This window comes from Prunus mume, linkage group LG6 (genome assembly GCF_029339155.1).
Source record: "Prunus mume cultivar Tortuosa linkage group LG6, ASM2933915v1, whole genome shotgun sequence".
NCBI classification, from domain to species: domain Eukaryota; kingdom Viridiplantae; phylum Streptophyta; class Magnoliopsida; order Rosales; family Rosaceae; genus Prunus; species Prunus mume.
The window spans coordinates 321352-334825 of record NC_142703.1 but is presented as its reverse complement, the minus strand read 5'-3'; the positions used below and the strand labels follow the sequence as shown (position 1 = coordinate 334825).

Sequence of the window (13474 nt, the reverse complement as noted above, 5' to 3'; positions counted from 1 at the left end):
ATGAAAGACCAAAATTATGACAAATGGCAAGGGTTAGATTGTATAATTAACAATAAGAGTTTATTAATAAGACATGTGTTAACAGTGACATATTAATGTTCAAGCAAATACACAATTCATGTATATCCAGTTACTGTTTAAGTTGAAATAGTGTAAAGGACTGATTTTCTCACCATTGCATCAACCAAGATGCATTGCAAACTAGCAAATTGATCATTAGATCTGAACACTTTTGGTCTCCAGATTTTGTGTACACGCACTCTAATTTTCACGCCGGATTGAAAGGGGTGCAAATTGTGGATTAGAATAGTGTTCATTGTGCCATCAATCTGAAGAGAAAAAATATATGTCCTTGGTTAGTATAAAGATGCATAAAAAATTATTGCATAAAATAGAGGAATGTTTAATCATGTAAGAATAGAAGCTGAAACCTTATACTAAATTTTAAAGAACGTCTTTGTACACTATGTTTTTAGTGTATTTATTTGGCACTTCCTTATTATTATCTATTATGATTTTGAAGCCTTCTCTAGACGTAGCTATAGATAACGCGACATAAAGCTGTTCATGAGTGAAAACAGGTTGGGGAAGATATAACCCAACTTGATTTAAAGATTGACCATGACTTTTGTTTATTGTCATAGCATAGCATGGCCTAATTGGAAATTGGCGCCTTTTAAAAATGAAAGGCCATTTGTTTTCTGTTTCTGAAAGAATGATCCTAGGTATAAACACTTTGTGGCCAATGTGGCTACGAGTGAGTATTTTTGCTTCAATAACTCTATCAACCATTTGGGTCACAACTAATCTTGTGCCATTACATAAACCTGAAGATTGATTTAGGTTTCTCAATAACATTATAGGCATGCCTATTTTTAAAGTCAAACTATGTTTAGTCAAACCATTGAATTCAAGTTGATTGAGAAATTCTATGGGATACATCATACAAAGGTTTTCAAAATTGGTTGATGATGAACATAAAGAATTTGAGCTCAAATAAATGCGTTTTTCTCCAGGCAATAAGTCTATTGCGTAATTATTTATCTCTATCATAGTAGAATTCCTAGCTATAATAATGGCTCGTTCCCTTAAATAAGCAAAATCAGCAAAAAAAAATTCAAAATCTGGGTAAGTTGCCAAAAAAATTGATGAATAGGATCTATGTATGATTGAATGAGTAAATCTTGAGGAATTTCAATCCAAGGTGCCTCTTCATCATTTGGATCGTCAATATCAATTATCTGGCCATTTCCAATTCGAAGAATCCAAGCATCGAACTCACTTATTTTCGGTTTTTCTTCATTGTTCAATCCTTTTTTTGATAGCCTCATGTTTTCTTTTAAACAGAATATTTAAAATAAGGCCATAGGTAAGAGCTATTAAGAGATGCGTCTATGATTTCTTTTCTCGTTCCTCTTGGAATAACTGGCAATATATGTCTAAAATCACCACCTAGCTAAAAAGGCTTGCCACCAAATGGAGCATTTTGATTTGAATCATTGAGATGCGATAAAATATCTCGAAATGATTTATCTAATGCTTCAAAACAATGTTTATGATTCATAGGAGCTTCATCCCAAACAATCAGTTCAGCCTTTTCAATCAATCTGGCAAGATGAGTTGTTTTTTTAATTTGACATGTTGAGGAATTGGTAACAATTAAGGGAATCTTAAATCTAGAGTGAGATGTTCTACCACCTGGCAATAATAATGACGCTATTCTGATGAAGAAACAGCTAAAATAGTCTTGCCTTCAGATCTAATTTTACTTATTATAGTATGCGACAAAAAAGTTTTTCCAGTTCCTCCATGGCCATGAACAAAAAAAATGCATGGTTTTTTCTCATTCACAGCATTAATCACAGAATCATATACATCTATTTGGCCTTTGTTAAGCTGTGTTATCAAAATTGATTGTTCTTTTTCTAAATGATGAACGTCATAATTTAACTCTTCTCTTAGCAATTTAATTCTAATTTATGACATTTTATGTTCATCAGGCATAGGAAGATAATGATCTTTTAAAGAGCTAGATGATGCGTTAAAAAGTTCTAATTCAAACAAAAGTGAATTTTTTAATTCAGATTCTGACAAAATAAGATTTGGCATTAGAAAAGTTTTCTGTAGTTTGTACAAAATGTCATCACAAAACAAAATGACTGTAACAAACAATTGTCTTAGTTGAGAACATGAGGCTGTGTCCACAGCATTTGCTAAGGCCTCAATCCATTCTTTATCATCTCCTAACAAACTAAGGCATTTGCATGCAGCTTGATATGACGGATGTATGATACTATCAATAGTTTTGATGTGATCAAAATCTAAGGCACCTTTTTGCAAATTCAAAAGCATTCTCAAGTAACACAATTCACCAGATGCAGGATGTACATAGGTTATTCTACCTATTGATCTCCTTTTTTTCCTAGGTTTCCAAAATTTGTTGCGAGAATCCCATACAAATTTTGTAGGGAATTCTGCATAAGTCAATGTTAGCGCTTCAGGAAACATTTGGTTTGCTTTAAACCAACTTGTTAGCGTTGTATCTTCAATACCCTTTTAGCTAACAATTGATTCAAGTGATTGATCACCATTAAAAACAACATTTTGTTCTAAAGGCAAATGTATTGATAATCATTCAACAACAGGCTCTCTAAAATGAATAGGATACTGAAACAATCTCCAAATGGCTTCATATGGAGATATGTATCTACAATTAAGATAAACTAATATCTCATCTTCTGGCTTGTCTTGAAAAACTACTCTAGCTCTATCAGAACCTTTGTTTATATATTTAAAAAGATATTTTATAAGCATTGATTGACAATATGATTCAACATTTATGTGAGCATTGTATCTCAATAATAGTTCTAAATTGTAAGGCACCACAAAGCTGTTGTTAACCTTTATTCCATTTTTTAGCACAAATTTTGTTGGATCTTCACGGCGCCTATATGTAGGAAAACCATTTTTTTCAAAAACTGATTCACTCTTGTATTGTTTGGGAAAAGATTTAGAACACACATCTCCCCGCATGCAAGGAGAATTACGGTTGATTTCCCCACAAGGACCGTGGATCATGAATTGGTTTATAGCATCATAAAGCATAGGATCCACATCCTTGTCTGGTAATTCAGCAGAAATGATGGAATCTATATCTACTGCTGAAAAGCACTTATAACCTTGTTTCAACCAGACCAACATATGACAATGAGGCAATCCTCTTTTTGGAACTCGACCGTTCAAATTTCTGTTTATGATGAGGGCAACAAGTACAAAAAAAAAAAAAAAAAAACCTAATGAGTTTTATTATCGTTAAAAAAAATCTAAGAAATTGAGGATAGCAGAAATTATGAGTTTGTAAAATTCACCTGCCTCAACTTCTCCAAAAACTTTTCCTGATTTGATATAACTGATCATATCATCAAGCTCCATTTTAAACACTCTAGAAATTAGATCAGGTCTATCTTCTCCCTTGTATCCAGGCTTATTATCAAGTTCTCTAACAATTTTAGGTCATTTGACGTTGCAGGTGAAAGTTATAAACAAATCAGGATTACCATAATGCCTACAAATTGCCATAGCATCTTGATAGTTATTAAGCATGTATCTAGTACTTCCAGAGCTAGGTAATATCACTTTTGTCCCACATTATTGGCATCACTATCACCATTTGAAATTGCATCATAAATACCTTTATAAATCCCACTTCACAAATTTTTTTGATTTTTTCTAATGTAATCCAATTGATCTTCTTCAAGTGTTGCGTAAGAATCTACTAAAAACTGTTGGAACAATCTTCCACCTTTTAACAATGTATCTAATAAAGGCCCTCTTTCCTGAATCTGGTAAGTTATGAAAGCTCTCATAGGCACCCTTCCTTTTTTGGGCTCATGACCTTTGTAATATTTACTCCATTTTAAATCAGGTCTATAGCCATCTTTGTCATAAGGGAAAAGAATAGGATATTGCAAAGACATAACTTTGAATTTAATTTTATGATGCGTTGCAACTCTCTAGTTTTCAACTCTATAACAATATCTCTATTTGAATAAAAAAAGGCCTATATCTCCCACAACCAAACGACCAATTTCATCACATGTCGATGGTTCATATTGTTTAGTATCATCTGCTTGCCAGCCCAACAATCTTAGTTTTAAAGGAGTTAGACAATCCCTTTCAAATTCATCACGGATTGTTCGAAAAAGTTTTACTAATTCATTTGATTCGTCAAACATTCTAATAAGACCTTGAACAATGTCTTCATCAAGCTTTTCATTCTTTTGTTTACAATTAACAGCGTTAAGGCGATTCATTGTTTCATTATGGGTATCATATATGTAAAGCTGAGCAAATTTTGGACATTCACCTTCAAAGGGTAACAAAGAACCCATTAAATGCTGAACTTGACCACTAATTTTAAAAATGTAAGGACCTGGTCCACTGTTAATTGAGTGATCAACTTTGGCTCCCATTGAAGTAAATGCGAACATAGAATTATAGGCCCTGATATTCTCTCTAAACAGCAAACCTTTTGGGCCTTTACCCGGATCAAGTAAATTTTCTAAAAAATGAGGTGTTGGCTTTGAAATCGGAAGTTTGATCTTTCCTTGTTGACAACAAAGAGTAAAAAAAGGCTCATTGGCTGCATTTTCTTTTTTTAACAGATTCTTTGAACCAAAAAAGTGCACCACAATAAATGCACTTATAATTTTTATCTTCCAAATCCACATATTGTTCCATCATTCCTACAAAGAAAAGAAACATAGAATAGGACAAAAAGAGAAAGAAAAAAAATAAGACAAATGTACGCCATGAGTAATATAAAGATAGAGTTGAAAATAAATATTTAACATAGGAAAAAAACGTACTTTGCCTCTTCCTCTGATAAAATGCTTGACCCCTATTCATTTGATCATAAGTGTTAAATGAAATCTCTTCTCTGGTTGTTTGACTTGTGTTTGTGTGATGATAACATATATTTTGAACACATTTTTGTTTCTTGTTCTCAGTTTGAAAGGCTTTGTTATGGCTCGTTTTGGAAATTTTTTTTGTCTCGATGCTTATTTTCGTTGTTAGGATGATAGACATTTTCGTGAGAACATTCTATACCAGCTGAACTACCATAACTATAGGCTTGTTGCACTATGAAAGCTCTATTGGAAACTCTGGTTCCATAATTTTTTTTGGCTTCATGCTTATGGTTAGTATTAGTGCAACAAATATTTTCATGACAGATTTGTTTACCACTCGAAGTGCCAGAAATATGGGTTTCTTGTGTCCTCAAGCTTTCTCTAGTTTTTCCAATCCTTTTAGACATGATATTCAAAAATTACAAATTCCAACCAACAGATCGATAGCTGGAAAAGAAAAAAAAAACATGCATGAGTTAAATTATAATATTTTTATTACATCTATAGCCTAATTAAGCAAAATAGACACACACCAACAATACTGCAGATATAAAAATAACAAATTTCAAACAACACAACATCTGAAAATGAATTAATACAATTTCTATAGCCCAACCAAGCAAACCATATATGAGCAATAACATCACAACCACATAAATAACAATTTTCAAATAACACAATATCCAAAAACCAATTTGCCACAGTTGATATGAATGACCTCTTCAAAAGACGAAGAGAAAACTGACATGTTGCCTAACAGCAATGGAAAGAGCTATCAAGCAATCCAAAAAGCAGTTAGACAACACCTATAACAAACGCAACCAAAAAAATGAAATCAAGAAACAATCAAAAGAGCAAAAAATAAAAACATACAGATTTTGTTTGTGATAATGGTCTAAAAACATATGGCTTATGATAATTAATGATTTTCAAAAGAAATGATAATAAAAAAGGAGCTACTAATATACAAAAATCAGATAATCATCTTACTTACGATGATTAATGATTTTCAAAAGAAAACGAAGAAAGAAAGGAGTTATTAATGGCAAGCAATCGTCTGAACAAACCTATGAAGCACGTACACTCCTATAAGGTGGCCATGGTTGTGTTGGATACATACAGACATCATGACAATTAAGGTTTGATAAACCGACCTATGGTTAGTGATTCCAAGGATTGAAATATCGGCCGATATATCGATATTTTGAACTGTCGACACCGATATTGGGGGGTAAGGTCATATCTTCCCCGACATCGACGATATATCCCCGATAAGTGCGATATCCCCGATATTTTGCCGATATTCCCGATATTTTCCGATACCCATAACAAAACCCAAAAAAATTCAAAAGTTTTGAAGCAAATTGAAACTGAAAAGATTTTTTGGAGGTATATGTGCAGTGATTAGATATATGTGTGAAGGCTTTTGGCAATATTCAATTCAAAAGATGTTTTGGAGTATGCATGTTTTACAGTATGCATCAAAAGAATATAGACTATGCATCAAAAGAATATAGACCTAGTACTAACTCAAATGAATCTTATGATGACTATGGTTATGTCATGTCTGATTATAGTGGAACTAGATATGGAGCTCAAAATGATGAAACAAATTATGGACCTACTAGTTGGGTTAATCCTAACTATCCCATATATGAGATGACAGTAGGGAGCTCAAGGGAGACATATGTACACCATGTTCAAACATGGCTTACAAACTACTCGGGTTACATGACTTGGTATGATTATTGTACGAATCTAGATGGTTGTTCCACATTGTTTGAACCTCATAGGAGCTCTTCATTTATGTAGTTGGACACTCATCTAAATTGTAATCCAATGTTCAAATAAACTATGGATTTATGCATGGTTTATTCATTCTAATCAACTTTTTATTTTCAAACTTTTCATTAACGCGTATTACATACCACTTATATTTCATTATATATATATATATATCTTATTATTAGTAAATTTTGAGTTTTATTTGTTCAATACATTCATTGACAATGTACATAACATCTATGAAAGTTTTACACCAAAATTATGTGTTTCAATGCCTATATCTGTCATTTTTGTTAATTTTTTCCCGATACCCAAAACGATAACGATATATCCCTCGAAATATCTGTAAATTGGAGGCCCGATATTATCTGCACGGCCGATATTTTAATCCTTGAGTGATTCTAACTTTCTTTGATAAATAATCCTTTGCTCCCATCTTACCCTATGACTTCTATTTGTTCTCCTTCTCTTAAAAGCAAGTATTAACAAAATCCTAAAAATTTCCTGCAGGTTTTATAGAATATATATACATACATATACATTCATATATACTAGATATACATTCCTATTAATACACACACATATATATATGCATACTCTAAATAAAATGTAAGAAAAACCGAAGTAACAACACATTAAAAGCAGCACCTTCTAAGCTAATTACTTTTGAAAGTTTCAAACTTTCATATATATATATATAAATGTGTGTTTGTGTGTGTGTGTGTGTGTGCATACGTACATATATATATATATAGAGAGAGAGAGAGAGAGAGACAGAGAGAGAGAGAGAGAGAGAGAGACAGAGAGAGAGATTACTAATGCAAAAGCCAAGCTCCTCGCCAAGATCAGCAGCAAAAATTGTATCTGTCAATTACAACCAAGATCATAAAAACTTAGCCAAAGATACTGATACATGGTGTATCCATAATTATAAACTGATTAGTTATATTTGAGTATTCTATAAATCCTAAAAAGTTGGTGATGAAGTTGGTGATTTAGTTTGTTTGATCATATATTTCTTTATTAGTAAGAATAAGTAGCCTGAGACTATGAATTACATATAGTTCCAGCTAGCTTTCATAAAATCTTTAAGAGAAGGTATCACTCAGCCAAAAGAAAAATAGATACCTTTAATCAACAGTGAGCAATAAAATTACGCCTTTTTTCCTAAGCAAATCAGTTGAAGATAAAATATCAGAAGCAGGATTGGTCTCTAAGCATTTCAATTATCATCACATCTTATACTTCGGAAGCATGGTGTAAACGGCAAAAATAAAGATTTTATTAACACTTAACCAATGAGACATTCCTAGCATACATTAAACCTAACTATTTTGACACACCAATAGACCTGAAAATCAAATATGAAAAGCAACATTAGTCACTGAGCACGCTTTTATGCATAACCTTTTGGTTCATTAGTTCATTGGCTTTAATATATCAACTTTTGGTCAAGACTAACTACTCAGTTTTTTTAACATCATTCATTAATTATAATTGATTAATGAATTAATACATTTGTTTTTATGAACTTGCACATCATTCACACATAATTCGTGGAATCTGATTAACCAATTTGTGCATTTGCTTAAATTGGATTGAGGTTTTATTATAATTGATGCAACAAAAGAAAGAAAAAGTAAACAAAGGTTATTAACAATTACTCATTTACCAACAGAGATTTTGAGAAATTATCTTCTTATTGATCAACCTCATGTATTAAAAATCAATTCCTTGTTTGGAGCCCAAAAGTTTTTAATTTAAAATAAAATATGACAAAAAGCCTCCAAACAATCCAAATTGAAAGCAAAATCATCAACCAGTTCAATCGAAAGCAACAATCAAAGGCTAAGATAGCTAAAATATCTCAGTTGTAATGATTCAAAACGAAAAACATAGAAAATAAACTCAGCAAGCAACAAAATCCCAGAAAAACAGTGCCTAAACAAATTATACTAATAGAATCAATAACAATTTTCCATTTTTTTTTCTGTAAAGTAAAAAATGGAGAAGTTCAAAAACTCATCACATAGTCCTCATTCATAATCTTGATCCTTAATTAATTTATAAAAATGTATATGCAAAGTCATCCTGAACAAATTGTGTTTCCTATCAAATCATCTAAGAATCCAGGGGGCATAATACTGCATGAAACTACTTAGCTTAAATTGGAAGGGGTACCACCTGCAGCCGAAGGCCACATGAAACATAAAGAAAGAAGTATGGATATGTAGAGTCATCCTAATCAAATCTTGTTGCCCATCATATCATCGGAGATAAAGAATTCATAAGAAACAACCTAAATTAACTTTTCTTATCTTGTTAAGTATCAGTGTCATCTGACAATGCACATTACAAAACTTTGGTTAACAAAAAAAAAAAAAGTATAATAGATGCGAAGTTCATAAAATTGATTTATAAAATACTAAATCTTGAACATGCCCGGTTCATAACCATAGTCAAATCTTTAATATAACATATACTCAGTTCATCAATTCAATGAAAAATCAAGCGTACCACATATATAAATCATAATTTCAATGAAAAAAAACATTTATACAAATACTATTCTCCTCTGTTTTTCTTCTCTAGCAGTCATTAACATCCTGAGGTTGGTCTCTCTCTTTCTCTCTCTCTCTCTCTCTACAAAATATTTTAAAATAAGGCCATATATCTATCAATTGGAATTTCTATAACTTTTTATTTATTGAAAACTAAAGTGGGCATCAAAACGTGGATAATTTGTTTGAGTGATCTTCTGGTTTTTCCCTTCTGTTGGATTTAAAAAAATTTGAATCTTAATGCATCTAAAGTCAAATCCTTAACTTTTGTTAGTAGGATTTTTCCAAATATAATTCTTTAATAATCACCAAAAAGATGTATAATATATTAACAGGTGTGATAAAAAATATCTAGGTAGGAGAAATAGCTTTCACAGCCGCAGAATCAATTTGGGCAAGGAATCAAAGGATTCAACAACATACTCAGAAACCCATCAAAAGCTATTAATATGTTAAAAAGTTGAGGGGATGCAAACCTGAAGAGAAATTATGGAAGAACTTGCAGATCGAAAATCTCTCAAACGAACGTTGGACAGAGGATGAAAGATGGTTGAACCAATGAAGAGCAGATGAGATGAGATGAAAACCAAACGAAAGGCGAGATTCGCGAGGGGAAAGAGATATGGGAATAAGCTATGCAGGCTTACCTTGAAAGTACCCTGAGAATTAGAGAAGAAGCGACAGGTTTCTCTGATTTGGTTTCGTTTCATCGAACAGTTGTCTTTGTTCGCATGTGTTTCATCGAATGTGTTTCTCGCAAGGGTTGAGTCAACATAATTAAGACTCAAATTGGGCAAAAGGGCTATGTCGTTGTGCATCAGGGCAAAAAGGTCATTGCACTGTTCATTAGTCAATGTAATTAACAGAGCGACCAGTTAATTAGGGGCACAAACGTCATTCCATTATTGCGAATGAATAGTCTAGGAACAGTACTCGGGATTCAGTTTTAGTATATGTATAATTTCCTTTTGTGCTTATGTATAATGTCTTTGTTGCAATAAGATAGCAAAGAAGAATAGTAACTTCACCACAATTGAAAATGTTGCAAGTGGATCCCGAAAAGTGTCAGCACTGTGGAATGCTCAAACTATGGCCATCTTCATTTACCTTTGCATCAAGGAGATGGATCTAGGCAATCGTCCCGATACTCACTTTAACAAAGTTAGATAGGCAAGGTTGGTTACAAATATTAGTAAAGAGATAGGAAGACCGTATAAAAAATTACAATTGAAAAACAAGTGGGATTTACTAAAAAAAGAATGGAAATTATGGAAAGATCTAAAAGGGAAGGAAACTGGTCTTGGGTAGAATGTCACTAAGAATACCGTTGATGCATCTGATGAATGGTGGCAAGATAAAATTAAGATATTTGAATGTTTTGTTCTTGTTTTATTATATTATTGATATCCATGTTTTTTTAACAATGTTTAAAATTTCATTATAATATTTGTATATTCCATAATGCAGGTAGAACCCAAATATGCAAAATTCCAATTTGAAGGTATTAGTCCTGAGATGGAGGAGAAGTTAGATATGATGTTTTTGAACGTCACAGCCACAGGTAAGCATTCTTGGGCACCTTCATCTGGTGTACTTCCAGTTGAAAGTGATGATGATGTCGATCCACTTGAAGTTAACGGTGGATCGAATGAGTCTATGCCAATTGAAACCACTTTCACTACAAACAATGTTTCGAAAAAAGAGAACTAATCAATCACTTGAAATTGAAGATAATAATGAGAAGAAAGGTAAAGGAGGGGGGAAAATGGGAGGTGCTGCAAATTATCACAGCAAATTGAACGTCTTGTTGAGGTGGTTGAGAGTAGAAGTACCGGAACATCAATGGCTAATACAGTTTCACAAGGAACTAGTATTGCTGAAGTGATGAAAGATGTTGCAACTTTACCTGGGGCAAAGCGTGGTAGCAAGTTGTGGTGGTTTGCAACTAAACTGTTTTGTGCTCAAGAGAAGAGAGATATGTTTGTTGTCATGGAAGATCCTAACCTCAAGCTTCAATTTCTTGATCATGAGTTAGTTGAAGGATAGAATTTGCTAGTTTGGTGACTTTAATTTATGTTTTGTTTTTGTGTTGTTAATTTTTTTTTTTGGATGATCTTTTATTGGAATTTGTGAGTGATATTTGAATTAATGTTGAGTGATCTTTTATTTGAATTTGTGAGTGATATTTTAATTCTTGTCATTATATTTTATTTTATATAAACATGCATGCACAGTGAAAATGACTTTTGAAGGAAATAAACATATTTACAGGCTATTTTAGAACATGTCCATTCCAGAAGATAAGGAGGAGATCAACCAAATTATATGTGTCACTGCCCGTCCTATTGAACTTTATTACGTGAAATATATTCATAAGACCCCATGTATGAATGACCATCATACAAGAAATATTTGGTTGATGGGAGTGTTACAAGGAAATGAAAGTCGTTGCCATAATATGTTCAGGATGGACAAAAAATGTATTTATAAGATTGTGTGATGACTTGCAAAAAAATTATGGATTAAAGGGTTCAAGAAGAATGAGTGCTGCTGAGATGTTAGGGATGTTCTTGAACATCTTAGGACATGGTTCTGCAAATAAGCAAGCACAGGATCGCTTTCAACATTCTGGTGAGACTGTAAGCAGATATTTTAGTATCTTACTTGATGTTGTATGTCGTTTGGTTGTGGATGTAATTAAACCATTGGAAAATGCATTTAACAACACTCCAAAGGAAATCCTACATAATTCTAGATATATGCCTCATTTCAAGATAACTATTGCATCTGCTACTCTTAAATATTTCTCTTTATTTTATTATGTTATAATTATTATTATGTTTGTCTTTTTATCACTTGTAGGATTGTATTGATGCTATATATGGTGTTCATGTGCAAGGCATAGTATCTCCTTCTAATCAAATACCATTTTATTGGTAGAAAATGGATACCTACCCAAAATGTGATGGCTGCATGCAATTTTGACATGCAATTTATATTTGCATGTGCCGGATGGGAAGGCACGGCCCATGACACATGGATGTTTCTATCGGCTTTACGTGATCAGAGTTTGAATTTTCCTAAACCTCCAAATGGTACTATTTCTATGTAAAGAAAAAATTTATATTTAAGTTTTTTACATTGTGAATAATCAATTAAATTTCTTTTTTAGCAAAATATTATCTAGTCAATGCGGGATACCCACAAATGAGAGGCTACTTAGAACCATATAAAGGTGAAAGATATCATCTTCCAGATTTTCATAGGGGTGTTCAACTGATGGGTCATAAAGAGGTATTCAATCATGCACACTCTTCCCTTAGAAGTGTTATTGAACGCACTTTTGTAGTATGGAAAAAGAGATGGAGTATTTTACGAGACATGCCTAGTTATCCTTTTGCAAAACAAGTAAAAATCGTTATTTCAACCATGACACTTCATAACTATATAAGAAGACATGCCAAACGTGATTGTCATTTTGATGAGTGAAGATGACCTAAATGGTATTCAAGGTGAAGAGATTGAGATAGAGGTTGATGCACAACAAGAAGATGGTGCTGCAACACAAGAAATGGAGGCATTGAGAAATCATATAGCAACAAGTTTAATGAGTCCATCTACGTAGAAATGTATATGATTGCTTTATGACTAGCTTAATTTTTGTTATGAACATATTTTTTACAATATATTTATTTTTAATGGAAACTTTATTTATTTTATAATTAAAATAAAATTAGGGTGTCATGGAAACATATTTAATACCAAAAAAAAATTATATATATATATATATATATATATAAAGTGAAAGTGCTTTTCTTTTTACCAAATACTTGAACAGAAAAGTCATTTCAACATAATGCCATTTTTAGTCATTATACATAGCTCACAACACTTTCACAAAAAATTACCAAACACTCATAAACTGATTATTGTACAGACAACACTTTTAACAAAAAGTTTACCAAACGTCAAACTGATTTCTCTCACAATTGATTTCTTTCACAAAATATGATAAAGAATTATTTTTACAGATAGCAATGCCAAATTAGCCCTAAATTTTCTTTTTCCATGTTCTTCTCCGTCATAATCATTCGGAAAACCTATATTGGATGAATTTTTTTTATGAACTTGTGGACATGAATCGGGAAATGAAATTGAGTTTGAGACTATGAGTTTCAAATTCACATTAATGGAGTTATCTTTGTTTCATATGAGATC

At 32.3% G+C, this 13474-nt stretch overlaps 4 pseudogenes; 1 reads left to right on the top strand and 3 right to left on the bottom strand.

Moving 5' to 3' along the window:
- Positions 1 to 432: 432 nt before the first annotated feature.
- On the bottom strand, positions 433 to 945 carry LOC148915737 (uncharacterized; annotated as a pseudogene).
- An 827-nt stretch (positions 946 to 1772) lies between these two features.
- On the bottom strand, positions 1773 to 3432 carry LOC148915736 (uncharacterized; annotated as a pseudogene).
- LOC148915735 (uncharacterized) lies at positions 3293 to 5466 on the bottom strand (annotated as a pseudogene).
- A 6074-nt stretch (positions 5467 to 11540) lies between these two features.
- LOC148915734 (uncharacterized) lies at positions 11541 to 12881 on the top strand (annotated as a pseudogene).
- The last annotated feature ends 593 nt before the right edge of the window (positions 12882 to 13474 follow it).